We start from the raw sequence: 27,487 nt of genomic DNA on the forward strand, positions 1-27,487 counted from the left end.
ACTGAATAGACGACCTTGGCAGAAGATAACAGAAATGCAGCAAAATGTTATTAATTGTCTTTGTATTAATTAAATATGTATAATAATGACAGAAAGAAAATATTAGATCTACTGCTGTAGTTTCCACAATTTACTGCAAGGTTTTTCTTTTTCTAAGTACTTACATGCTGTTTTCTACCGTGGCTGATTATCGCCGATATTTTTCTAAAGTATGTAGCTAGCAGTATCAAAGACCTGCTAATCGCAGCAGTCATTTGTACTGATTTTCCGTGATACAATGTGTGGCTCTAGTGTATGGAGCTGTAGCGCCGTCTTTGCCACTTCCTTCTCATACCGAAAAATGGACTGTAAGAAAACAAGATAGGTGTAAGTTATGCAGACAAAGAAATTGTGCTCGCGAACTATGCATATAACAAGAGGCCTTTTACGAATATAGGAAAACGGTTTGCGCTCATGTATCACTGATATTTTAGAGAATGCATTTCTTCTGAGTGAATCAATATAGATTTTGCAAATAGCGGTCTTGTGAAAAACACTGTTCGCTCTGCTCGTCTGAAAGAGCCATAAGGCAGAAAATAGCAGAGCTCTGGTTGATGAGACTGTTGACTTTCAAGTGGCTTTTGGTACGAGCCCACACTATCACCCAATGAACAAAATACAAACTTACAGAATATCGAATTCTTTTTGAGACAGAAATTAATACTTAAATCCTTTTAAGTCTGAACGTCGCAATGGGGAGAAATTTTAAAACGTGAAAGCAATTTCGGACGCGCTCCAGTGTTCAGCTCTGTTCACGATACGAATGAGTAACCTAGAGGACACGTCCAAAGCTAAGGGATGCTGCTGAATACAGGTCGTTAAAGAGTAGTAGCAAAATGCAGGAAGACCTCAGAGGACCGACACTTGGTAGGAGGATCATTGTGTATTAATACGCGGTAATTATTGTTTGACTATCGGTAATCACTTCCTAGAATCTGTGACAGCTACATAATTTCTAGGAGTATACGTACTGGAATCTGTAAAAATGTTACGGGTAGTTAGAAGGCTCATGTTTCTAGTAAAATTCATCGTCATTAGGGAAACTGGCAAAACATACGGACTTCTCGAGAAAGTCGAAATGCTGGGTGCGATTATACTTCTAGATAAAATCTCATTCTCCGCCAAAACACTGTTTTGCACACGTATTAAGTACCGCTGTGATACACGGTAAACGACTTGTACCTTACTCACCGGAATACGTAGTACGTAGCAGTATTACTTACCAGCTTGACGGCATCTACCTGCCACTTAAACAGCACAGTACAAATACAAATGAGAAATGTCATTCGTGGAAAGTACCAAGACTTTTACAAAATTTTTACTGATGAAGCAAAATCTCAGAATGAAAACAATGCAGCTTGTTAGATTTTCTGCCGAACCACTGGGTACCACCAACAAATTTCCATCCCCAATGAAATGACTGTCTTGTTCGTAGGAGCATGCGCCACTTGAGAAACAGTGATGTATGAAACAACTGTCTCGCCTAAGGAGCAAGTGTATCAGATAGCAAGTGTACTTCAGTCTTCGTAGTCGTCCAGTACGATATAAACACCTCATAACCTAATCTTATGCTGGATATCAAGCAAGACATGGAAAAACAACGTAGCCTTCCAACAGTTAAAATTAAGGAGCGACATAGAAATAACATTCAATGAGCGTGTGGACACTGTAGCAAAAGAGGCAATGAACGTACGACAAATTCGTGATTCCAGTCACGAAGATTTAAGAGGCAAAAGTACTTGGAGATATTCCGCAAAAACATTCGTTTACATCACTAAAATTGACCCGTGTGGTGCTTCGATATCATATTGAAAGTACGATGTAATTTGTCTTCCTGTTTGTAGATAAGTAAGCACCTCCTTGACGACCCGCCAGGGACCGTGTCCTCTCTCTACCAAGCCAACTTAACAGCAGTGTGCGTGAGTTTGATCTCAGTCGCGCACCACCGGTAACTGAATGAGCGCCATCCAAAGAGAAGAGCTGGCATTTATGTGGGACCTGGATGCTATGAGCAATGGCTGCAGTTGAGCATCATTTTGAGCGACTGTGTGTCGATGTTCTATCACCTTACAAACCTGAAAAGGACTTCGGTCGGATTTGGTGAAAAAAGCGTTGGAACTTGGTCTGCTATTTTTGGCTACAGAATTCAAGAGCAAAGTAGGATTACTGAGCTTAATCGTTAACGCTTGTTGGACTTGTTTGGTGAACACCTTAGTTTATAGACTATATAAACAGTAATTCAGAGTTATTCTCTATCTCAGAGGACTCTTTATATTATGTTTCTTAGGCCTGAGTTAATACCAAATTTATTTAAAGAGTTTACCGGTTCCAAGATGGCTAACTTAACGTTGCCATGGTTATTCCCGTCTGTCGGGTTTGAGCCCATTTTGTAATTAACGAATTTTGTTTGCGGTGGCCTTGTGTAATTTATTTGTGTGTTCAAGATTAATTTTACTGCTCGCTGTTTTAGATGAAACCTTGCGGCTGTTTATAAATTTTATGTATACATTGTTTTATAGAATTAATTTGAGTCATTTGGATTCTATTTAAAGAGTTCAAGTAGAGATTCTCTGATGTACTTGAAATTTATATTTTTCATTATTTTATAATTGTCCATTGGTTATTTTGATTGCTGGACTCACATGTGTCAACTGATGTGTTCACTAACAATTTGTCCATTTTATTTGGACTGTTGAGCTCCGTCGCCGTGGATAATGATATTTTACTATAAAAATACAGCGACCAGCCACTTTTTTTAATGCGTTTTATTTATGCCAATATGCATTTCGGGTTTCCATCCATCTTCAGCTGGCAAATTACATGTATCTTCAGTTTCTATAGTGGTACAATATCGACAGCAGTTTGGATGCTGCAGCTGGCCTGTACAAAAGCAACGATTCCAATCATTTACTTCAATTTCGCGTGTTTAAAGTTAAGCACTGTCAGTTGTTCATTTTCCTTACATTCTCCTGTACTTGTTTTTTCTTGGCTTTTCTTCTTTTTTGTATCAGCACAAACGCTTTTTGTCACATATTTTACACAGGTGCATTGCGTTATCCGCCATGTTGTCGACTGACAGTTTTGTTTACATACAAGCAGTTTATCTATGTACAGTTATATTTTACGAAAGTTTTGAGGTTCTAGCTAAGCTACTGTTTGCTAAACATTGACTTGGGTGATAGAAGTATTCTAAGTATGATGTATACTAAGTTTTTTTAGGTTACTTAGGCAGTATTGAAGATAATAAACTAACATAACACATTTATACAAAGCAGTAATTCATACATTTACAAGATAACAAAGATAGAATTAAGATTTTTTGTGATGTATATTATTACATGCATTTGTTGGGTTTATATTAGATTATGTTATTTCTTGATTGTGCTTAGTAAGTGGTTTGATAAGTAGACTGTGGAAGTTTTTCAGAAATATTCGGTTTGGTAACTCTGTTTGGTCGTTAAGTATGTCAGAAGGGGATGCATGTTTATGTGAATAAATTTCGATTTCTTCTAGGAGGTTCATTCTTTTTCCTTTGTTGGCTAGGTGGAGAACTTGTAGGTTATGGGATATGTCTGTTACTTGATGTTCTTCTTCTGCTACATGTTAGGCAAATGTGGATTTATTAAAGTTTCTTAAACGAAGAGCATCAATGTGTTCTCGAAAACGTACGTTGAAGTTTCTCCCTGTTTGGCCTATGTATGTTTTTGGACATGAGTTGCAGTTAAGTTTGTATTTTCCTGATTGATTGTACGGTTTGGTATTACTTTTAATGTTATGGATAGCTTTGTCCTTTATTTTGTTATTTGTATAGTAGCTGATTCTGATATCTGTTCCTCGGAATAGGTTTGCTGTTTTATATGACAGTTTTCCTACAAATGGCAAGCTTACATATTTTTCTTTTGGCTTTGTTGTGGTATTCTTTAATGCTATTTTGTTATTGTATTTGGTTATGTGGGGATTTATCTTAGAGTTTAGTTCATCTATTAATTTTGGATTGTAACCATTATTGTAAGCAATTGCTTTGATGGTGTTTAGTTCTTCTATTTGGGCAGCTGGTTCTAGTGGTACTTTTTGCATTCTGTTTAGCATTGCTCTGTATGAAGCCATCTTATGTTTATCCGGGTGGCAGGTTGATTTATTAATTGTGTTATCTGTGTATGTTGGTTTCCTGTATACTTGAAATCTGTGTTTGTTGTTGGAGCTACTTATGCAGAGATCCAGAAAAAATTAAACCTACTTCTGTTTGGTGTTCTACAGTGAAGATGATGTTCTGATGCATTTTATTCATTTCTTTTGAAAGGTTATCAATTTCTTCTGCTGTGCCATCAAATAAGATTATTATATCACCAACATACCTTTTGTAACAACTATCTTGTTTACTATCTGGGGGTTTTCTTTAAAAAATTAACATTCTAAGTTATTGATGAAAATATCAGTAAGAAAACTGGTAAGGCAGCTACCCATAGCCAGACCTTCTTTCTGCTGGTACATTTTGTTATTAAAACAAAAGTAGTTGTGTGATAGTACTAGTGTTAATAGATCAATGAATTCATATATTTCTGGTAATGCCAAATTTTTATGTTTAAGTAAATTGTTTTTAATTATTTCTATTGTTTCTTTGACCGGTATGTTTGTGTAGAGGTTTGTGATGTCAAGTGATGCAAACCTAGCAGTATCAGGAATCTGAATTAGACAATTAATAAGTTCATAACTGTTCTTTACTGAGTATGTCTCTTCGAATTTGAATGTGTTGCTAAGGATCTCATTCAGTTTCTTGCTGATTTTATAAGTTCGAATCCTGCCTCAGGCATGGATGTGTGTAATGTCCTTAGGTTAGTTAGGTTTAAGTAGTTCTAAGTTCTAGGGGACTGATGACCTCAGATGTTAAGTCCATAGTGCTCAGAGCCTTTTGAACCATTTTTGAAATTACTGATAAGGGTAGAGGATGGATCTTGAACCTACGGCTATTTCTTGAAATGGTTTTGGTATGGAGGTATGCGAACATTTCAATTGTTTATCTAACTCCGTAATGGCTATTACACGAGGAATTACTAAACTGTCAGTTACATCGCAACAGAAGGCTGAAGCGCATAAAATTCCCGATCTTGTAGTTCTTCAGATCGTTTACCCAAGAGGCCGTTGGTTAGTAATATTGATCAGGTTATCGATGAAGGCGGTGCTTTGAGTGGTTTTCATCGCGCGACTGTTAACCCATCTTTGTCAAAAGGCTGATAAATGAATTAACAGAAACTGTTTTCCGGTAATAGGTCAACAAGAAAGCTTCGTGACTTATTTTCACAAGCTGCTACATTGTCGCGAATAAAAAAGTGACCCGTATATACAATAAGTTTCCTTTAATTTACGTCTATGGTCACAAACTTTTTGTTAACAGATTACCGGTTTCGATCTATAATGACCATCAGATCTGTTTTATAAAAACAAAGTCCTAATGTACTGCAGCCATAGTGGCATTATTTATTGAGATCGGTGAAAACCACGTTGTCACATGTTGTCAATAATAAAATTGAAGGTATGCGGCTAGGATCATTCACGGGTGGTGCTTGTTGATAAACCTTGACTTACATCAAACTGTGCAAGATACAGAGAACATTACGCTGAGTTCACTAATGTAACGGAACAGGTATATGCACATATACAGATGGTGGTAGAATGGCGTACACAACGTATGAAAGAGCAGTGAGTTGATACAACTGTCATTTGTGCTCAGCTGAGTTGTGTGAAAAGGTTTCCGATTTGATTAAGGCCGCATGACGGAAATTAACAAGGTTTGAACAAGGAATGGTAGTTGGAGTTAGAAGCGTGGGCCATTCCATTTCGGAAATCATTGTAGAATTCCGTATTTAGCGATCCACAGTGTAAAGAGTGTACCGAGAATACCAAATTTTAGGTATTACCCCTCATGACGGACAATGCTGTGGCCGACGGCCTTCACTTAAAGACCTAAAGCAGCGGCGTTTGCGTAGACTTGTCAATGCTAACAACACTGAGTGAAATAACCGCAGAAATCAATGTGGAAAATACGATGAACGTATCCGATAGGGAAGTGTGGCTAAATTTAGCGTTAATGTTCTATAGCAGCAGACGACCGGAAGGAGTACCTTTGTTAACAGGACATTACCTAAAGCGCCCTTTCTGGGTTCATGACCATATCGGTTCGACCGTGGCCTGGTCATATGAGTCCCGATTTCAGTTGGTAAGAGCTGATGGTAGGGTTCGAGTGTGTTGCAGACCCCACAAAACCATGGACCCAAGTTGTCAACAAGAGCCTATGCAAACTCGTTGTGGCTCCATCATTGTGTGGGTTGTGTTTACATGAAATGCATTGGGCCTTGTGGTCAAACTGAACCGATCATTGACTGGAAATGGCTATGTTCAACTACTTGGAGACCATTTGCAGCTATTAATGGACTTCATGTTCGCCAGCCGGTGTGACCGAGCGGTTCTAGGCGCTTCGGTCTGGAACCGCGCGACTGCTACGGTCGCAGGTTCGAATCCTGCCTCGGGCAGTTATGGACGGCTGTAGAGACACTATTGCTCAATATTCCTGTAGGGGACTTCCAACGACTTGTTGAGTCCATTTCACGTCGAGTTGCTGCACTACGCCGGGAAAAAGGAGGTCCGACGTGATATTAGGAGGTTAGTTAGGTTTAAGTAGTTCTAAGTTCTAGGGGACTGATGACCTGAGATGTTAAGTCCCATAGTGCTCAGAGCCATTTGAACCATTTGAACTTCATGTTCCCAAACAACGATGAATTTTTGTGAATGACAGTGTGTCATATTACTGGGTCACAACTGTTTAGGATTCGTTTGAAGGACATTCTGGGTAGTTCGAATGAATGATTTGGCCACCCAGATCGCCCTCTATAAATCCTATCCAACATTTCTGCAACATAATTCTTGTACGTAAGTTCTTGTACAAAATCCGTCAGTGTCTATACTTTCGCAGTTATGGATGGCTGTAGAGACACTATTGCTCAATTTTCCTGTAGGGGACTTCCAACGACTTGTTGAGTCCATTTCACGTCGACTTGCTGCACTACGCCGGGAAAAAGGAGGTCCGACGTGATATTAGGAGGTACCCCATGCCTTTTGTCACCTCAGTGTACTTTTACTGATCAGAATAGAAGGGTCGCCGACAAAAAGAGTAACTTGCCTGCAGTCTCTTTTCTTTAATGACACAGGAGTAGTCAACGTATACGAGACAGTGGAAACTGTTTTAGGTGTAAATAACTGGGAGATTTTGCTCAGGATTGTCCAGTTATAGGCGAAAAAGGTAATTGCAGGTGACGTTTTCGGAAGCAGGGTTGGGCAAGACGAACAGGGTGGACACCAATGAGGCGTAAGCAATTAGTGGAATCAGTAAGTCCTCTCAGCCTTTGATGTGTGGCATGAATCAGTCTGTGGATTGTTTGATTCGCATCAAAATTTCCTTCCTTATTCACGAATAGTGTCTCAAGAATAGAAAGCTTTGTAAATTTCATACTTTAAAACTAGGCCTACTCGATAAACAAGTCGACAGTGCTCAGTCATTACCTTTGTCTAGAGAGACGCTAATTAATTTGGAAATTGAATAATTCTCGGAGTCTGTTAAAATCTTTGCTGACAAATATAGAGTTACTATTGAGGTGCGATTTAATTGATAAAACAGGTTTCTCATAGACTACTCCGGAAATAAGTGCCCTTAAATTTCATTCAGGTAAGGTCTATCAATTATGTAGCCATGCTCAAGTTCCTTCTGTTAATAACGCCGATTTCAGTGTTTTACAATTTGATGTCGAACATTTGGGGACGAAGAAGCCCAACAGTTATTAAGTGCAAGTGAATTGCTGAACGTTTTGATAGATCGCTTGTCAGTAACTAACAAAATTATTAGGTCTACCTCACTAACCAAGTTCTGATCCGTCATTCTCGTTATCGATTATCGCCATCCAAAACGCACGAGTTAAGGAAGATTATTTATAAACAACTCTTAAAAGGGGGTCATCAGGTGTTCTACTTCTCTGTATGCACTGACAATGTTTTTACTCCCCAAAGACAGTCGTGAAAGATATTGGCCCATCGTGGACTACAAAACACTTAAGGAGAAGATAGTTTTGCAGTCGGCGCCCTCGTCTCATCTACACGTATGTTTCACTTGGTTTGCTGGAGCACACTATTTCACAGTCTTGGATCTGAATCAAGCCTGTCGCCAAATGCCCTGCACCTCTGCACAGATGGGACCTTGTTTGAGTTCAGCAGTTTCCTTTCATTTTTCAACTGCTGCAGCAGTCCTACCTACATATGTTAGCCGGCCGTTGTGGCCGTGCGGTTCTAGGCGCTTCAGTCTGGAACCGCGTGTCCGCTACGGTCGCAGGTTCAAATCCTGCCTCGGGCATGGATGTGTGTGATGTCCTTTGGTTAGTTAGGTTTAAGTAGCTCTAAGTTCTAGGAGACTGATGACCATAGATGTTAAGTCCCATAGTGGTCACAGCCATTTGAACCATTTTTTACACATGTTAGATTCCATTTCGGATGAACGGAAGTTTTGTTATGTATATAATTACCTCACTGATGTCGTTTGCACCAAGACCTCTGCGGAGCTCCTCCAACATCTTTGGCACGTGGTGTCCTGCTTTAAGTTGGTGGATTAACAGTCAAATCTATTAATGTTAATTTAATTTGTACCGAGATTTCTTTGCTTGGTCATATAGTTTCAGCCAGTGCTGTTAAAGTTGGTAGTGAACATATCAGAGTCATTATAGTTTTCCGCCCTCTCAGGATAACGAGGGAGTGGCGGTCTTTATTATAATGTTTAATTTCTTCAGGAAGTTCATTCCCGACTCCAGCCAACTAGCTGCTCGCTAAAACCAATATCGTCATAATGGAGAGCTATTTCAGAGGTCATATATCCTGCAGTCGGCTTCTGATACATTTAAGCTGCCTCTTGGTAACGCATCACTGCTAAACATTCCAATTTTCAGCCACAATTTATTCTACAGGCAGATTCCCCTAATTTGAGCTTCGCTGCCTATTACAAGAATTCGAAGGAGACTGTCACTAATTCATGTGTGCTTCAATGTCTCTCTGGACAGTGGAGTCCAAATGGAAGCATTGGCAGTTTTATTGCCATGGAAAAATTTAAGTTCTGTTTGGAGGATGGATATTTCTTGTTAGAAACAGACAATCAGGTGCTACATTGATATTCTCCAAACCCCATAATACTGACTGGATAGTACGCTGGGTTCTTAGAATTTACGCTTTTAGGTTTGCTGTAAACAGAGGAAGGATGCTGGAAACTAGTTGGCTGATGCGCTGAACCATATATTTAGTAGGGATAAGGAGTCCACTGCGTAGTGTCACTACCTAGTTTTAGTAGAAATTGGAATAATTTATAGGCAGCCACAGTGTAGCATTTCGTCAATCTTCACCTGGACAGTAAGCACAGTGTGACAGCATATGGGTCATAGCACCATGTACTCAAAAGCACTGTGAACGTTCTAGCCGCACTCAGCAGAAAATTGCACCACGCAATGGTAACGATAACAGTGTCACCACACCGGGGAAAGACTCTTGTTATGTGCTATGTGATTGGTTACAGGGTTTTAGTGTATCAAGTGAGCGCTGGAGCCATGTAAATAGTAGCAGATTTTGAGGCAGAGTTCAGTACCACCACCACGATGCCAGGACCAGGTCACATGATAAGACTGGGCACCATCGACTACAGCCATGAGTTTCAGACCGCTAGCACTCAGTCTCCTTACGGGACAATGTGCCACAGCATCACTGACCTTCCATCCAGACCTACCACCATCAGGCTGGGTCACGTGGGCAGCGGGTCGTGTCCAGTGCACGACCGCCTCATTCGTCATTTCAGTAGTCATCGCCGGGCCTGAGCTACCACTGTAGACCAACGTCCGAGCACAGCACAGAGCGTAGCTTACTTCAGGGCCATGGCCCACTATCAGGGCATCGGCCATCTCTCTGCCTGACGTCAGCATCACGAGGGACTGATTTTGTTGCTTCTCTCCATTGCGCAAGTCGCTGTCTCATCAATGCTATAAGGATTTACTATAGTTGAATATCGTTTTCAGTGAGTGTGTGTCTATAGTCTATCAACTTAACATGCCTGAGAAGCACCTCTTTTATATTTGATGGGAGACAACCCTGGGACTTCGTCTGTTATATGTGGCCACAGAATTCTCAAGTAAAGTGGGATTGCTGAACCTTAGCCATCAGCTCTTGTTGGACTTGTTTACTGAGCACCAAAGGCTAAGGAGTACCGCAACAACCCTTGTAGTCTTCAAAAACTGCAGCAGAACATTTCAGATGATTCTGCAGCTTTTCCAGCAGTTAAGCTTCGATCTGCCTTCAGCAAATTGCTGACCCGGGGCCCTAAAGTGCCAACAGATGAATGCTGGTCACTTTCAATATATGCTGTAGAGGTTAGTAGTGTATTTCCATACCTCTGCTGTGTTGTACCCTATTACTCTGTTCTCTGGGCCACTCTTATTTGTCCTATCCTGTACTATATGTACGTACACGATAGGACAAATAAGAGTGGCCCCGAGAACAGAGTAACAGGGTACAACACAGCAGAGGTATGTATATGTCCACGTATATGTACGCACAGGATAGGACAAATAAGAGTGGCCCAGAGAACAGAGTAACAGGGTACAACACAGCAGAGGTAAGGAAATACACTGCTAACCTCTACAGCATATATTGGCACTTTTGGGCCCCGGGTCAGCAAGTTGCTGAAGGCAGATCGAAGCTGAACTGCTGGAAAAGCTACAATCCCATCCGAAATGTTCTGCTGCAGTTCTTAAAGACTACGAAGGTTGTTGCTGTACACCTTACACTTAGGGCTTCCCATACAAAGTAATCACACGATGACAGATCAGGTATTCTGGGTGGCCAGCTAGGGCCGCGACCAGTCTTAACTCAGCTAACAAGACCGTCAGGCGTGAAGAGCGTGTAAATGTGCTCCAAGGTTCATCCGGCTGCATGGGCAGTTTCTCCATCCTGCTGGAAGTAAATGTAGCTCTTTTCAATCCCCGTTAATGCTGCCACAAATGGCTTCATAATTTTGGCAATGTAACGCGCCGAAGTCGGGGCCACTTTTATTTGTCCCACCCTGTGTGTAGACTGTGTGAACAGTTATTCAGAGCTGTCCACTGCCTCACAAGTTTCTTTACATCATGTGCCTTAGCCTGGAGTTAACTGCTTTTTTATTTTATGAGTTTATCGGTTCCAACATGGCTATCTTACATCACTAAGTGATTTGGTCTGTCTATGCGTTGGTTATTCCTATTAAGTTTGAGCCCAGTTTGTAATTTATGAATTTTAGTTGTGCTGGCTTTACGTAATTTGTGTTTGTACTCAGCATTAATTTCACTGCTTGCTGTTTTATAAAAAGGTTGGTGGACAAGTGTTTTACATTTATTTAAACATTTTTATAAAAATATCCTAAATTACTAATATAGTTCAAGTAGTATTTCTCTGATTTAGATAAAATTCATAGTTGACATAGTTTATAATTGCCATTGGTTGTTAGAGCTTCTGTGCTCACAGTTGTCAGTTGATATGTGCAGTAAATGTTAAGTGGTGACTGATGTATTTTTGTTTCGAATGCATGTTATTTGAAATACACTCCTGGAAATTGAAATAAGAACACCGTGAATTCATTGTCCCAGAAAGGGGAAACTTTATTGACACATTCCTGGGGTCAGATACATCACATGATCACACTGACAGAACCACAGGCACATAGACACAGGCAACAGAGCATGCACAATGTCGGCACTAGTATAGTGTATATCCACCTTTCGCAGCAATGCAGGCTGCTATTCTCCCATGGAGACGATCGTAGAGATGCTGGATGTAGTCCTGTGGAACGGCTTGCCATGCCATTTCCACCTGGCGCCTCAGTTGGACCAGCGTTCGTGCTGGACGTGCAGACCGCGTGAGACGACGCTTCATCCAGTCCCAAACATGCTCAATGGGGGACAGATCCGGAGATCTTGCTGGCCAGGGTAGTTGACTTACACCTTCTAGAGCACGTTGGGTGGCACGGGATACATGCGGACGTGCATTGTCCTGTTGGAACAGCAAGTTCCCTTGCCGGTCTAGGAATGGTAGAACGATGGGTTCGATGACGGTTTGGATGTACCGTGCACTATTCAGTGTCCCCTCGACGATCACCAGTGGTGTACGGCCAGTGTAGGAGATCGCTCCCCACACCATGATGCCGGGTGTTGGCCCTGTGTGCCTCGGTCGTATGCAGTCCTGATTGTGGCGCTCACCTGCACGGCGCCAAACACGCATACGACCATCATTGGCACCAAGGCAGAAGCGACTCTCATCGCTGAAGACGACACGTCTCCATTCGTCCCTCCATTCACGCCTGTAGCGACACCACTGGAGGCGGGCTGCACGATGTTGGGGCGTGAGCGGAAGACGGCCTAACGGTGTGCGGGACCGTAGCCCAGCTTCATGGAGACGGTTGCGAATGGTCCTCGCCGATACCCCAGGAGCAACAGTGTCCCTAATTTGCTGGGAAGTGGCGGTGCGGTCCCCTACGGCACTGCGTAGGATCCTACGGTCTTGGCGTGCATCCGTGCGTCGCTGCGGTCCGGTCCCAGGTCGACGGGCACGTGCACCTTCCGCCGACCACTGGCGACAACATCGATGTACTGTGGAGACCTCACGCCCCACGTGTTGAGCAATTCGGCGGTACGTCCACCCAGCCTCCCGCATGCCCACTATACGCCCTCGCTCGAAGTCCGTCAACTGCACATACGGTTCACGTCCACGCTGTCGCGGCATGCTACCAGTGTTAAAGACTGCGATGGAGCTCCGTATGCCACGGCAAACTGGCTGACACTGACGGCGGCGGTGCACAAATGCTGCGCAGCTAGCGCCATTCGACGGCCAACACCGCGGTCCCTGGTGTGTCCGCTGTGTCGTGCGTGTGATCATTGCTTGTACAGCCCTCTCGCAGTGTCCAGAGCAAGTATGGTGGGTCTGACACACCGGCGTCAATGGGTTCTTTTTTCCATTTCCAGGAGTGTATTTTTCTGTGTGTTTTGCAAGGCCTGAATGCATATTGGGCTTCATGGAATTTGAGACAGGTCTAAGTAATGGTACCATTACATACCATAACGGAAAATTGCTAAAGTTTCAAATATTTTAGACTTATTGGTAATCTTATTGCATTTACTGATGTTTATCGGATCGTCTTGCTAACCCATTTCAAGAAGAAACCAGAATGCAAATAAAAAATGGTTCAAATGGCTCTGAGCACTATGCGACTTAGCTTCTGAGGTCATCAGTCGCCTAGAACTTAGAACTAATTAAACCTAACATAACACGCATCCATTCCCGAAGCAGGATTCGAACCTGCGACCGTAGCGGTCGCTCGGCTCCAGACTGTAGCCCCTAGAAGCGCAAGGCCACTCCGGCCGGCTAATGCAAATAAAATCGCTAATAAGGATAAAATTTCACCACAGCTAATTTCTTAGTTATTTGAGTCAAATCAGTGTTATTAAGTCCCATTGTTGTGTGTTTGACAACTATAGGAGAGTTCACCGTGTGGTTTTTCTGTTTTCTTTTTTGCCCTGCGGATGATACGATAAAAGAGATCTACTGTTGCTTCAATATAATGTGGCTGACAACTACCAACTGCTATGACTATTTGTTAACCGCGAACGATACCAGTATATAACATATTAGCTAGTTTTTACATGAGTATAATATATTTGTTTAAACAAATCTGTAGTACAAGCACGAAAAGAAAATTTTGTAAAGTACTTGTGTTAATAAACCTTATAATACGTGGATTTCTATATGGTCAATAAGACTAAATGAGAAAATAAATAACCATTTCACACTGAACAACACAAGTAAAGGATCACTTTTTCTAAATGCCGTAATGGTCTCATTTTCTGACGAAGAAGATTGTAATTTGACTCAAAGGTGCCTACAACCTTCCTCTGAAATGGTGCAAATGCGTGGTGCTTTGAAATGTCACCCTCGGGCTTGGCGACGCTTCAAACGGGAGTAGTCGACATGTGCGAAAAAGAGGCCAAAGTTCAGAAGTTCACGTGAGGTGGAACGTGGGTAAACGGTCCCACATTCTCACTAGAATTCTGACAAAGCCGCAGTGGACGTCTGACATAATGGGAATTACGTCACAACCCCTGTTACCCACATTTCATCCCTTCTTTTGAAGCGTTTGCGATGGTGGTTAAAACCGGGACGTCAGCGTAGAAATAATGCAGTTTTCTTATTGGTGGTCGAGGAAAACGTATCACATACACCACCGCTCAGAATCGACACGAAATGACCTCAATGGTGGCATAAAGGGCATCAATGGAACCAGCCCTTTCCCTCGGGCATTGATTTCCATAAACGAGAGTTTGCAGTGAGACGAGCAACAGGACGACGTTCTTGATAACCTTTGACACTGATGACACGCATGGCACATTTCAACCCTTTTCTAAAGTCATGGTGGGCCAGCAACTGCATCGCACGTGACCACACCGCTTTTGCGTGCAGCTCGAACAGCATTTTTGCTCTGGTGAACAGGACGGAACCGATAGGAGACATTCAAAACCGTTCGACGAAATCAGAGCGTGATCCGGAGAAGCAAATAGTGCTTTTGCTTTTTCAGCCATCCCGTTCGGCGCCCTCCTCCGGTATAATCGGGGGAAGGGGGGGGGGGAGGGGGGTGGCAAAATTGACACATAGGTGATTAAAATGGCAAAGGATCCGTCAAAGACCATCAGTTTGTTGGCAACTCTCTCGGTGCGAGCCGTCCACCTTGGTTGAGCACTTTAGAAAGTAGGATTGTCACTCTACAGATACGTTACTAAAGCGCTCATCCAAGGTGGGAGGATGGCATCGAGGGTGTTGCCGAACTGGGCGGTCTTAGAGAAAGCTTTTCCGTTTTATTCGCTCATGAGTCACTGTCACCCTTCCCCTCCTCCTCCCCTCCCTACCTCATGATTAAGGCACAGAAGCAGCTACAAGTGGCAAACCAGCAATTAAAGGACTCACTGTGTAATCATCAAGAATAGATTAAATGCCACATAGACTTGTTACACCATGGAACAACATGGACTCACTATTTTGGGTTACTGGTCGCTAAGTCATTCGTCTAATGAAACAGTTAATGACATAAGAAACACTACAAAACAAGGAATAATGGATCGTTCATTTTCTAAGAAGTTGTTGAAACGAGACGAACTAATGCGAGTAGCTGATAAGAGAGATCGAAGTTGGCCATGAGAAGTGCAGGATCCGAACACAAAGAAGGGCAAGTGAGACATTTCTTATGTCACCATCGCCGTACGGGTGGCAACAGCAGCTTCGGTGCAAGCTGCGTACTCACGCAGTGAAGGTGGGCGAAGTAGGCTGGGGCATACTACCGCGACGCGACCTAGCTATTACTCATCGGAATTTACACAAAACTGATTCCAAGGTGATGGAAGCCAGTACCTCCGAACAACATCGCTTTGGTTCAGTCCGAGACGCCTGGACACTTGCCTTGTTGAGAGCGGTATTGACCGTCTAGGCACGGTTGAGCTACAGACACCACGAGCCGTGTACGTCCCTCCCGGTGGAATGACTGGAACTGATCGGCTGTCGGACCCTCCTACGTGTAATAGGCGCTGCTCATGCATGGTTGTTTACATGTTTGGGCGGGTTTAGTGACATCTCTAAACAGTGAAAATCTCTGATACAATAGCCACAGTCAAAGCCCATTTTCATGCGTTCTGGGAACCGGGGTGATGCAAAACTTTTTTTGATGTGTGTAGATGCCTAGTGCGTGTCGAAGCATGGGTTCATTTCGTGAGATAGTATAGTCGGTGACTTGCTCGACATGAGCAGTGTGCCAGCCCAAAAATGCTTTTGTTAAACAGCGTATGCAGATTACTTATATTACTAATGCATAACCCGGAGCACAGACCCAGTTGCAGGTTGCCTATCTAACAGCTACCATGGGCAGCAAAATTTTGATTTCCAGTATTTCATGTAGTTATTGACCGAATTTAAAAATGTAAGATGCTCTCGTAATCCACTAATTGACAAGTATAATCTTATGTTAAAGGTTTAACACGGTAAGACTAATATTATCGTTAGAAACTGTGCATATGTCATGAGGTGGCATAAATCACGGTGTGTTAATTATCCAGGCAATTCAGGAAACTCCATCGGAACAGGTCTTGACGGCTCAGCCGTACCGAACGACTGCGGTGTCATAGTCCGAAGACAGGCGTCTCTGGACGAGGATGTGGGATGGGAAGGAGGGAGTGACACGCAATCAGCACACTCCTCTCCTGCTGGCCCCTGTGGCCGAGTGGTTCTAGGCGCTTCAGTCCAGAACCGCGCTGCTGCTACGGTCGCAGGTTCGAATCCTGCCTCGGGCATGGATGTTCGTGATGTACTTAGGTTAGTTAGGTTTAAGTAGTTCTACGTCTAGGGGACTGATGACCTCAGGTGTTAAGTCCCACAGTGCTTGGAGCCATATGAACCATTTGAACCCCTCTCCCAGCCGCTGTCACCTGTGGTGACTGAAGGGGTTACTTCCCAGTCACGTAGTTCCTCAATTGGCCCCATGAGAGCTGAGTGCACCCCGCTTGCCAACAGCGCTCGGTAGATTCGGACGATCGCCCATCCAAATGCTAATCAGTCCAGTCAGGGCTTAACTTCAGTGATGCCAGGGCAAGGCTTTTGGCCTCAAGATTAAATTCATCGAATCTTTGAGAGCACTTATCGACTTGAATAAAGTTTTACACAAAATTTCAAATATTTACGAAACTTTGTCTCGCTGACACAGCGACAAAATAATGAAGGGAAAAAGGTTTTTTCTTACTAATTTTCACTGTTCGTGAGGCAAAACTTCAGAATGTGGCGTGACGTTTTGATTTATTACTCCTTTACTAGTAACTCTGTTCGCAATACATTTTGTAGACAGTGTCTGCAATACCGTTGATTGTACTTGAAAAATTTTATCATTGCACGACACATAGTTCAGGAGATGTGACGTGTTATACATGGAAGTCGATTATTTAAAGAATTTGGTCTATAATTTACTTTTACTGCGCTATTAAAACTTTCTCTTTTGAACCCAAAAGACTTTCATTCTGACTCACTATTTCAAAAATAAAAATAAAAAATATTTTCTGTGTTCTACAGAAAAAATGCTTCATACTGGTAGTACTTTTTGTAGCCCATTCTTCTGCTAATTCTACCACGGAAGGCTTGGAATTTATGTGCTTTATTTCCAATATCGGAGCCAAAATCAAAACTTATATCACAGCCTAAATAAGAAATTCGAGACATTTGTTCTAAAACGGAATTATCTAAAACAGTAAATGATCACTACGAAATGCATTAAAGTGATGACTGTTGCTGTCTTATCCTATGGAAACGAGGTCTGGGTTACCACAAAAGAAGGAAAGAAAATAACATTCAAACAGCAGAGATGAGGTTCCTGGGGAGGACGACGGGCTGAGCAAGAAAAGATGCGATTGGAAATAAATTTATAACTGAATTAATTTCAACATGAATGAAAAAATTCTAAGTATCGTGAAAATCGAGGCAACACTTGGTAATGCCATTTCCCATATTTCCCCAGAACCCGAATGGGAAGAACATACATTGGAAGATCTCGGAAAAATAAGCAGTTTTTTTGTTTGTTTGGCAGATGCCTAATCCAGAAAGGAAGACGACGACGACAGTTACTAGTGCTTACGTTCCATGTTTTATTATGTGTTTATATCAAACTTCGTATTACGAAATTTTTAAAGATGTAAATGTTTTATTTCTGAAGTAATTGCAGATGCTGAGTTCTTATCCAATAGATACAGCATCTTTAGCATAAATCCGTAGGTTATTCTGCTTTCGTACGGCCGTTGTGAAGCACGACCGTATTCTTCAATCTTGCGGTTCGAATTTATATTTGGATTTTTTTTTATTTATTGTGCGGAATTTTGTTCGGTCAGTATCGAAATGCCGCTGCATTCTACCTGAATGAGTCAGAACTTGCAGTGTAAGTACTATAATGTAATTTTGTCAGCAATGACTTTAAACCTCTTTCCAGTTTGCTCTCGTTGTGCAACCTATGGTGTCTTTGGGCGTGTGAAATAATCATTGCAAATTCTTTCGTCGGTTGATATGTGCCAGGGGTATCTATTCATTATTATTTACATTATCTTATCTGCTGCTGTTTAGTCACTGTTATGGCATTTTTGAAGATACAGTGACTCCATTTGAACCTGGTGTGTGGTTTTAAGATCTTTTCGCTCTAAAAATTGCTCCTTTTTTAACAGTAGCTAGTTTTTAAAGGAATCTGTAACAAAACGATGTGAAATAAATATGAGTTAGAATGGTCATGTTGGTTTTCCGCTTTAAGAGGGTGCATATTAGTGGTGACATTCTGAATGTTCCTTTCTGTAACATAATATTCATCATGATACGCGTAGTAACTCTACCACCTGGCGAGCAAGATGTGTGAGACAGGCGAAATACCCTCAGACTTCAAGAAGAATGCAATAATTCCAATCCCGAAGAAAGCAGGTGTTGACAGATGTGAAAATTACCGAACTATCAGTTTAATAAATCACGGCTGCAAAATACTAATGCGAATTCTTTACAGACGAATGGAAAAACTAGTAGAAGCCGACCTCGGGGAAGATCAGTTTGGATTCCGTAGAAATACTGGAACACGTGGAGCAATATTGACCCTACGACTTATCTTAGAAGCTAATTTAAGGAAAGACAAACCTACATTTGTAGCATTTTTAGACTTATAGAAAGCTTTTGACAATGTTAACTGGAATACTCTCTTTCAAATTCTGAAGGTGGCAGGGGTAAAATACAGGGAGCGAAAGGCTATTTACAATTTGTACAGAAACCAGATGGCAGTTATAAGAGTCGAGGGGCATGAAAGGGAAGCAGCGGTTGGGAAGGGAGTGAGACAAGGTTGTAGCCTCTCCCCGATGTTATTCAATCTGTATATTGAGCAAGCAGTGAAGGAAACAAAAGAAAAATTCGGAGTAGGTATTAAAATCCATGGAGAAGAAATTGCAATTCTGTCAGAGACAGCAAAGGACTTGGAAGAGCAGTTGAACAGAATGGATAGTGTCTTGAAGGGAGGATATAAGATGAACGTCAACAAAAGCAAAACAAGGATAATGGAATGTAGTCGAATTAAGTCGGCTGATGCTGAGGGAATTAGATTAGGAAATGAGACACTTGAAGTAGTAAAGGATGCTATTTGGGGAGCAAAATAACTGACGATGGTCGAAGTAGAGAGGATATAAAATGTAGACTGGCAATGGCAAGGAAAGCGTTTCTCAAGAAGAGAAATTTGTTAACATCGAGTATAGATTTAAGTGTCAAGAAGTCGTTTCTGAAAGTATTGGTATCGAGTGTAGCCATGTATGGAAGTGAATCATGGACTATAAACAGTTTAGACAAGAAGAGAATAGAAGCCTTCGAAATGTGGTGTTACAGAAGAATGCTGAAGATTAGATGGCTAGATCACATAACTAATGAGGAGGTATTGAATAGGATTGGGGAGAAGAGAAGTTTGTGGCACAACTTGACTAGAGGAAGGGATCAGTTGGTATGACATGTTCTGAGGCATCATGGGATCACCAATTTAGTATTGGAGGGCAGCTTGGGGGGTAAAAATCGTAGAGGGAGACCAAGAGATGAATACACTAAGCAGATTCAGAAGGATGTAGGTTGCAATAGGTACTGGGGGATGAAGAAGCTTGCACAGGATAGAGTAGCATGGAGAGCTGCATCAAACCAGTCTCAGGACTGAAGACCACAACAACAACAACACATAGTAAAAACCCCTGTCCCATAATACAGAGCTTCGACAGTGAGTGTGAGATCGATTACTTAGGAGCACGCTAAGCCGTAATGAGCTACATCATTCAAAATATATCGAAGACAGCATCACAGCCTGAGTTTCTGAAACATTTAAAAATGACGCAGTACGGATAGGATAACAGCAGGGCGTTCGATGTAATCTGAGCTAACCAACAAGTGCTGAAGAGAAAAAAGAACTCTGTGTACAGGTATCTGAACTAAGCAACTCAGACAAAGTAACTATAATAACAAACTGCACAAATGATCATTGAAACTGCAACACCATGAATGTGGCATGCAACGAATGTCAAATGAGCATGAAGTGTATTACACAAACGTTCCAGTCACATTAAAGTGACGACAGCCTGCGTTCCACGACAACGTTCGATAACCTCTCACAGACGGTAGGTGGCAGCACTAGCAGTGGAGGGTATATAAAACGTATCGGAGGGACGTGGACAATAGTGCAGTAGTTGTCATAATGCGGAGACGGAGCGATTTATCTGACGTCGAGAAGGACATGATCAATGGCTTTCGGCGGAAGCCAATCATCCGAAAAGGCTAAGTTTATACACTGTTCGCTTGCTGCGGTGGTTAAAGTATACTGTGCATGGCGAAATGGAGCTATCCAAAACCGGCGTCGAGGCAACTGTGGTGGCCCATGGACCATACATAACGGGGGTAAATGACGAAATGACGGCTGCGGAGATCTGTACGAGAGCATAGACGTGCAACTGTTGAGTAACTGACCGCCAAGATTAACCATGGAGCTGCCAAAGTGTATCATCAACGTCCGTTCAGCGAACGTTGCTGCATATGGGCCTCCGCTGTTGGCGCCTGGTTCATGCACACACGCTGACTGCTGGTAATCGGTAACGAAGGCTGGAATTTACTCGCCAGTACCGAAATTGGACGTCGTCTGACGAGCGACAGGTGGCGTTTTCAGATGAGTCACGTTTTATACTGCATCCGACAGATAGCCTTTGGTGTTTATGGCGTCATACTTCTAAAAACAAATATCTTACAACAATCGTTGTGAGTCTAGGTCGAAGGAGGGACCAGTATGGTCTGGGGAATGTTTTCGTGGCGTTCTTAAGTGATCTCGTCATTCTGGAGGGCACAACAGATCAATACAAGAACGCAACTATCCTTGGGGATCAGATCCACCCCTACATGAAGTTTGTCTTTCCTCAGCAAGATGACATCTACCAGTAGGACAATGCAGCGTGTGGTACAACTCGCAGCTACGTGCGTGGTTCGAAGAATACGAGGATGAGTTTACCGTCCTCCCCTGGTCACCAAACTTCCCGAATTCAAAGCCAGTCCAGAATCTGTGGGACCATCTCGATCGGGCTGTTAGCGCCGTGGATCCCCAACCGATGAACCTGGCGCAGCTGGCCGCTGCACTGGAGTCGGCTTGGCTGCACATCCCTGTCGGTTCCTTCGAGGACTTCACTGACACTCTTCCTGCACACCTCGCAGCGGTCCGAACTGCAAAACCTTGTCATTCAGGCTTTTGACAGGCAGTCCTATTAATGTGACTGGACAGTGTATTTGGATATGCAAAGAATTATCGCGACCGCACAAAGAATATGCGAGTAAATCCACGAACATTCCATGCGTAAGGAAAGATTACACTGCGTGTTTCTTATTCAGAAATCGCATTCGAAGTCGGTTGTCTGTGAGAAGGTCGTATTCCTTGGGTAAGAAGAATACAAGTTTACCAGCATCAGTACCTGTCGTTCCACATTACTGCTGCTCGCATTGGTCGAGATTCCACGAAAAACGAATATGAAACCGTTGGGTTCAGGAAGGCCACATTTGACGCCGTGAAGGAACTGAATAGCCCCAGGCGACTAGTGTTGTCCGAGAAGACATACGCTCTGTTCCTTCGGCCATGCAGGTTCGTAGAGCAATGTCACGTGCCTCCAGGTATGAAATGGGCTTGTTTTCAGCAAGAAAAACATCCTTACTAATAGTACGACAAAGTTTAGAGCAGAGAAGGGCCTCGACGGTGATCTGAACAACAACACTGAGACCTGGTGGTCAAGGAAAGGCAGGATTCGGTTACGATTGTGGACGGGGCAGTAATCACTTACTATTGGTTGCCTTTTATAGTTGAACACATTTATTTTTAAAACAGTAATTCCAAACTCAACAATAAATAAAAAATACCATATGTTATTAATGGAGGAATAAACAACTGCGTAAATAATAGTGTTTTCAGTGCGTTACGATTTAGCACATCACCATAAAATACAGATACAGATAATGTTTAAAAAAAAGCAGGCCACTGTGATCACGGCTAAAGGCCTTACATGCCAAGAACGGCTAAATTAAGAACATTTAAGATTTCGCTGCAATTACAACTTATAGGTATTGAAATATTAAAAGGTAAGTGGCCCCAAACACAGCAGAAGGTATCAGACGCCAGGAATGGCAGTAAATAAGATTTTAAGCCTTACTGCTAAAATACAAATATCGAATTATTTTTTCAAGCAAATGACGACAATCAAAGCTGAAAGCCTTACACGCCAGTAACTGCAATTATATAAAAAATTTGGAACCCTGCTGTAAAACAGCAAAGACAAGCAAAGGTTAATTAAAAGAAACAAGCAACTGACCACCAAAAGGGTGAAATAAGATCATGGTAACCTTGTAACACAACCCTTACACTGCTAGACTTATTCCAGAAGGCGACTGGAACTGTTAACTAGACATACGTAACCTTTAATGTAGGCATTACAAGGTATGGTAATAAATAATACAATAATAAAACACATGGACCAGTCACAGACGGTGCTCCAGGAATCGACCTCTGAGAAGGTCCGGCAAGAAACACTTTCGCGAGCGATGAGATGGGCAACCAAGAAATGCATTCACTTCACAAGATGGTAACCAAGACTAGTGGTAGTCTAACGAATGACTAATGATAATCTAGCTGAAGCTACCTGACACCCAATAAACCAAATGCAAGAATGGAACAACACGCCAAATCCGGAACCGGCGGAATGCACTACGCCCCCAGAATAATGTGCCTAGAGCACCAGGAACGAGAAAGCAACCACTACCACCAGAGTAGAAGAATCACAAATGGCCTACAATCAAGAAAGCTGTCAGAACTACACGCCTTACCGGACAGCAGCGACAAGGCGAGGAAAAGTACACTGCCGTTACATACACTAACCCCCAGGGCAGGTAACTGCGGCGTTAGCGGCCACCAGACAGGAAAAATACCGCAGGTTGAACTTAACAAATAGTAACAAGCTGAACGCAGTAAATAGTAATAAGCAGTCGAGGAAAGCTAATCAGATACGCTTTCCCCAAGCACTCCAGTCACTGCGCTTCGCTTCGGCGCCACGACGAGCAGCAACCGAACCCAAGTCACTGGAGAATCGCGAGATGTCACAGTGGTTGAGGTTTCTCTACATGAATTGAAATGCACTCATCTTAATGCCTGCAGCATCCTGTTCACGACGAGGTCGTGCACCCTCGTGACCACAGCCGTTCCATCCTGCAGTCCTTGTGCGCCACCAGCGGTCCCACCGTGTTTTTTCGCACTGTGTGGACCTGACTCCTCCTGAGTACCCAACTGAACTGGAATACTTACACAACCCGGAAAAACAACCACGTTGCCCCAGAGATAGGGCAACAGTTACTACATATCGATAACCGCAGCTGCTGCCACTAGCGGACGGGTAACGCTTGCGAAACCGAGATGCGCCAGTCAACACGAGAAGAAGACAAAAAACCGCAGCCAAGCCAACTATACAATACCGTCTGGTCTGCAACAGAGGGCGGAAACCTACAACAGCACCAACGCAAGCCGCAGCACGGCTCAAACACCGCCACCACCACCACCAACAACAACAACAACAACAACGCCGGGCACAGGAGTGGCACCACGGGATCTTTTCACACATGTCCTGGTTCAGTGAACACCGTCGTGAGGGACATATCCGTATGTGCAACGAAATATGCCAGATTGCATTCATCAAAACATGACACTGCGTTTGTCATGATGGTGCTGGGTGTCATTGGGCACACAATACGGTCAGTTCTGGTTCGCATAGCTGGTAATCTGGCAACAGGAGCAATGTTTCTGCAGTGTTGAGGATGGTGGATATGCTCTACCTTCAAGGTGTCTGTGACGTTAGTTATCAAAAAGACGACGTAACACTGCCTGTTTTGTCTTACCTCAATACAGCGGGTGTTCGACACTGATCTGCATGTTCACCAAACGTCTCGCCCATTGCCAACATGTGATTATGAATTCACAAGAAAATGGCCAAACATTATGACTGATGTAGTTAGACCAGCATGAAATGACATACTCGTGCTTGTTATCCAAGTTTCGACTCAATACCCAGCCAGGTTAAAGCCAAGGTTTCTCTCATAGATTGCAGCTCTGTCCGCTAAATTTCGCACCTTGTGTATCCCCATATCACGTACAAATATGATCAAAAATGGCTCTGAGCACTATGGGACTTAACATCTGTGGTCATCAGTCCCCTAGAAATTAGAACTACTTAAACCAAACCAACCTAAGGACATCACACACATCCATGCCCGAGGCAGGATTCGAACCTGCGACCGTAGCGGTCACGTGGTTCCAGACTGAAGCGCCTAGAACCGCACGGCCACACCGGTCGGCACAAATATTATCATTTATTCGTCATGCTATTCTGCTAAGTCAGCCCTACATGAGAGTACAGCGAGTTTTGAGATTGTTTTTTTCGGAATATAGTAAAATTATGCGCTGCGTTCCATATGGAAGCTTTCCGCGCTTGATACACTTACGACTTATGAATTTGTATCAGCCATACAATCGTTGTGTCACAGCAGAATCTTTGACAATTTTTACACCGATGTAGTTTTTTTAGGACATGGAATGAGCTGTTGGGCAAGCTTGGGCATAACTTGTGGTGACTTGGTTTTGTCACCATTGTCTCAGTTACCTGGTCTCATTATTTTTCGTAATTGTTGTCAGATGTATGATCACAATTCCCATTATGTATTCTCCATCTGGTGTTTTACATTTGAAAATGATGTCGTAGTTCGTTGAAACTGGTAATGTAACCCTTTTTGCTAAAGAAAAATTTTATGTACTGTGACTATGGCTTCACTATTGTACTGCCAAATAAACATTTAACTTATATTATAGTCACATTGCTTTTCGACAATTTTGTTGGAATATAGGAAGTAAAAAACTTTAGTAAACATGGACTCTAAAATGTATACCTTAAGAGCTATGAGCAGTTGTTCAACAAGATCAGATGTGCCTCACTGTAGTGAAGATGAAGTGGTGCTCAGAGCTCTTAGTATGCATTTTAGATCCTATGTTTACTAGACTTTTTTCTTTCGAATAATATTGCTCTTGTAATACCCTAGAGAACTGAAAATTCCTCCAGGGACACCCTGTATGTTACAGTGGAAAACTATTACGCTCGAAGCCTAATTTCATTCCGAAATACATTGGACCAGATGAGATAGCGCAGTTTTTAAACATCATGTTGTCAACTTAAATTAAAATCACCTTATTTTGATGGTGTTACGCTCCTAAGCTCCAAAACTGTATGTTCAGCAACATTGCTGATAATACCCTGTCGCAGCTTCTTTCAGATGAGTTTCTATTTTTTCACTACTGACTTCCACGTCGACTGGACGTTAAAAGATGAAAGATAAGAAAATATGCTGTATTACTCGCACGCTCACTTGGTAGTACTCCTCACAGAGACAACAGAGAAATAGATGGACATAAATGTTTTTTTTTTTTGTTTTTCATTTTACTTTTCTAGATCACTTTCCAGTACATCTGAAAATTGTTTTCACTATAGCGCCTAAAAAGGGAATTTTCCGTTTATGACTCAACGTCTGTCTGTTACATGACATAGGTAAAGGCAGGTGTGGCTTGGTTCTTTAATTGTTGGACTGCTTTACGAGATGCTAAATGGCGCTCCATTTATCATCAGAAAGTAATTTGCAGTAATGAAGCCAACCTTAAAAGGACTCATACCGGTTGTCATACTTTTTCCGATGTAATGAAGCCAACCTTAAAAGGACTCAAATCGGTTGTCATAGTTATTTCGATGAACTATGGAGAGGTCTACAACACCCGCAACGTATGTCACCTGACACTTAACAAGAGGGTTTGTATTTCAGCAAAGCCTGCTCTTATCACTGTCATGGGTCGACGTGGCTCGTTCCATTACCTGTTACTACGAGAATGTACAATATGGCAGTCACGCAAAAACATCTATGGACATCTACAGCCAGAAGCAGTGGCGTTACCGGGTTACCAAAACAGGAATTATGTAATAAATACTCCGTGATGTCCACCAGCTGACTACTTAATGTCTCTGTTAATTCCTGTTCACTAGTGCTCTGGCTCAAGGTAGCAGACTGTAACTTCAGTACAAAAATAGGTTCATCACCTCATTGTGACCAGAAAGTGAAGTAAAATCGGTGGCACAGAATCGAGAGTTTCATTCCACATCTCCAGACTTTGTCTTATGGTACAATTTTTTTTAAATTCCTAGGAAAATAGCTATACTCTACAGTGAACGACGGGTAATACTTGTATACAAGAACCAAGGGGGGAAGGCAAGAGTGGAGACCAAAATAGAACTCCAACTAAAAATGTTGTAAGTAATAGATGCAATCTTTCTCCTCAACTGTCGACTCTGTACATCTATGAAGCAATGAAGGAAAGAGTAAGTTCAGAGATGGGATTAAAATTCGGGGTGAACGGAGATCAATGATAAAATTCGCTGATAACACTGCTATATTCTGTGAAAACAAGGAATAATTACATAATCTACTGAATGTACTGGAGTGTATATTCAACACAGATTTTACATCGAGAGCAAATCAAAGAAAGGTGACAGTACTGAGGAAGAGTAGAAATGAGATTAGCACTAAATTCGACACGAAAACTGGGGTCCATGTAGCTAATCAAATAAAGGAATGCTGCTATCTTGGACACAAAATAACTCAAACAATTTGGCCACAACAAGCACATTAGCTCAGACAAAGAGAGCGTTCTACATCAAAAGTATTAAACATAAACCTTAACGTGAGAAAAACGTTTTGAGAATGTACGTCAAGAGCATTGTATTGAACGGAACTGAATTACGCGCTATCGGAAAACCGGGAAAGAAGAGAATCAAGACCTTTGAAATGTGTGTCACAAAAGAATGTAGCAAATTAAATGGACTGACAATATATGAAAGGAGGATTTTCTCTGCAGAATCAGGGAAAACTGATATACACCGTCCAGTCACAATGTGACCACCTCCTATGTTCGACGTCAACGTGCAATAACCAATCACAGACTGCATGTGGCAGCGCTAGCAGCGGAGAGTATATAAAGCATGTCAGGGCACCACAGGAAAAAAACCACTGCTGGCGTCCCCCAGGGCTCTGTCCTCTCCCCTCTCCTTTACCTCTTGTATACGGCTGAAATTCCCAAACCACCCCCACCTGTCCACCTTCTCCAGTATGCTGATGACACCGCCTTCCTGGCTCTCTATCCTATGCTTCAACGGTCCCAACGTACCCT

The sequence above is a fragment of the Schistocerca nitens genome, chromosome 6 (genome assembly GCF_023898315.1).
Source record: "Schistocerca nitens isolate TAMUIC-IGC-003100 chromosome 6, iqSchNite1.1, whole genome shotgun sequence".
NCBI lineage: Eukaryota > Metazoa > Arthropoda > Insecta > Orthoptera > Acrididae > Schistocerca > Schistocerca nitens.